The sequence below is a fragment of the Notolepis coatsorum genome (assembly GCF_963971535.1).
Source record: "Notolepis coatsorum genome assembly, chromosome: 17".
Classification (NCBI taxonomy): domain Eukaryota; kingdom Metazoa; phylum Chordata; class Actinopteri; order Aulopiformes; family Paralepididae; genus Notolepis; species Notolepis coatsorum.
The window spans coordinates 96372769-96375726 of NC_140181.1; positions in this window are offsets into that span (position 1 = coordinate 96372769).

The following is a 2958-nucleotide window of genomic DNA, read 5'->3' on the forward strand; positions in this document are numbered from 1 at the left end:
ACAACATTTCCGTAGTAATTGACCATCAGACTCTTTCTCTTAAGGCATTAACTGGGTTAATTAATATAAATGTTATATTGTAACTGTCTAGTTACACATTGGTTCCGAAACATGTATGTTCCAGGCTGCAATTAAAACTTTGAATCTGAGAGAGCTCTGGTCAGCGAAGCCGGCGCTGTTCGCAACCTCCATGTTTTGGGGCTATTCATCAGAAAACTCGGATCCGTGATTCGGCTCCCATCCGTCGGGCAAGAACTGTGGGTTTTCAGCCTCTCTCTCTGGAGCTTAACGGAGTTTCGAGTTTGTGATTAACCGTGTTGAATGGGGCGTCTGAACTAAGCAAGGACCTCATGCGCATGCACGGCGAAGAATGCGGAAGCGCTCTTGCACTCTTCGGCTGGGATTAATATAGACGCAGTTGGGTCGCCCAAAGCTATAGACTCACGGACTCAGAGTCAGATCGATTTATTTGACATAAGGCAGCAACAAGTATACAGTGGTATTCTTACTCTCCGTTTTCTCCACAGCATAAAGGAGTAAAGCATAAATTAACAGAATAAAAAGCAGGTATTTATTAAACTGTCTGCGGTGTACAATACCAACATAAGTACAAATAAGTAGGCTATAAGTAAATAATAGAAGTACACATTAGACAAGTTAAAGATAATTGCACATTATATTGATGCAGATGCACTATAGGCCTACTATAGGGTGCTGTGTGAAGTTGCCCAAAACTATAACTATAGACTTGTTGCGCGGAGCTTCATTTATTTTTCATAATGCGGTTTCCTATTTCTGTTAGGGTTTGAAACCGACCTCAACAGCACGGCACAGACAGGTAGTTCAGAGTTAGCCAAACACTAGGGCGTATTTATTACAGAATCAAAAAGAGCCAAATAACAAATCTGAATCAACAAAAAAGGAGAATGCCTTCGGCAGAGTTGTCTGCGGCTCTGCAGATCCTCCCGGTGTTAGAGGTGGGGAATCGGCATAGGAGCCGCTGCGGCTCTGCAGATACTCCCAGATCCAACTCGGAGTGGAAACGGAGAGAGAGAGAGAGATCAACAACAGTCCAACAGTACACAGAGGCAGTGCAGTTCAGTCCTCCCTTAGCTGAGTCCAGTATGAAATACAAGTGACTTGATCTTCGGTGTAAACTACACACAAGTTAGCTGAGTCCAGTACAAAACAAAACGGTACTTCTTTAGTGTTATCCAAACACACAATTTAGCTGAGTCCAGTACAAAACAAAACGGTACTTCTTCAGTGTTATCCAAACACACAATTTAGCTGAGTCCAGTACAAAACAAAAACGGTATTTCTTCAGTGTTATCCAAACACACAAAAACAGATAATCCAAAAAGGTTTGTTTCCAAAACTCACCAAAGCGCAAACGCGTAAAGCGGGCAACGAGGCGCAGCTCCAAACGGATGATCAAGATATTCACCAGCGGCGATCCAAAGATGTCCTGGAGGGAAAGTAGACGAGGCACAACAACGGGGGGAGGGAACAGGCAGTAGCAGTAGTAATCAAAACGACCCGACCACGATTGAAAGACGGTCCGAGTATATGAAGCCTCTGGAGCGCTAATCACAAACTACGACAGGTGCGTGATGGAATTGGTAATCGCTCCTGAAGCGTGTGGCGGGGAATGCACCAATCAACACAGTACCTTGAAGAAGCGTGTGGCGGGGAACGAGCCAATCCTCACAGAATCCTCACAATTTCCATGAAACGGATTCCTAGAAAAACACATACGAAGTAAGTAAATGGCGCAGACTACATTAAGCCAAATGTGACCCTGTTTGCTTTGGTAACGGCGTCATGCCCAGCCCACTGACTGTAGCGGGGGCATACCTCACAATAATGTCCCCCCCCACACCCCCTTCTGTCCCCCTGGGAATGGGAATTACTATTTTTAGAGGCTAGTAGTTTATATAGTATAGTAGTTTATACATTATTTTAGAATTTATATCTTGACTGTGTATTATTATTATCTGTGGTGCTGAATTTCCCTCGGGATTAATATGTACTTCTATTCTATTCGATTTATGTCAACACATATTTCACCTATGTACGCCCCCCCTCGCCCACCAGTCGTCGCCACCGAGGCAGATGGCAGGTACTTTCCACAACCACAGATCGGTGGCACAGCAGGTCCCTGTGCTAATAGTGGTGCCGTGCTTTGAAATGTTTGCAACGGATGCGGTTGAACCTGCTGACCTATATGTTTGGTTGAAAACACACTGGAAATGAAACAGTGGTGGTATCCGCTTTTTGGCTCATTCCTCTCAGCATATTTTCATTTCAGGAGCGGGCGCTGGCTCGGCGACATTTTACATAATCATTCGTAGGCCCAAATCAACCGTGTAAATAGAGCGTTGCTTTCGTTGCTGTACAAAGCAACAGTTGCACTCATTACTACGAATGCAGGGGCTTGTCTAAATGTAGGCTGGACAAGATATGCCTCCTAAAGTGTGTAAACGGAAGTACAGGCTTTCCGGTTTCGACAAAACAATTATAGAAACGTGTGAAGTGCACAATAGTTCCTCGTTTAAGCCACTGCAACAGCTTTGCCTGAAGAATTTACTACATGACCGGGACGTTCTAGCTTGTTTGCCGACAGGATTTGGGAAAAGTTTGGTCCATTCGGAGGCAGCTTCCAGGGGAAGTACATACACCGGAAATTCTACCCCATACACACTTTCGGCTGTAGTTCTTTACCAGGCTTTATCTCACAGAGGAGATAAAACTGGGAACGAGGTTAGTCTACAATTACATTTACATTTAGTCATTTAGCTGACGCTTTTATCCAAAGCGACTTACATGTTCTGTACAACAAGTCATCAAGAAGGGCACAACTCTATCAGCTGAGTAACAATGTTCATCAAAGTGTTGAGTGCTACAGTGTAGGTTAGTTTATTAGGACAAGTGCATGACAGTAAGGTTAGTTAGGCC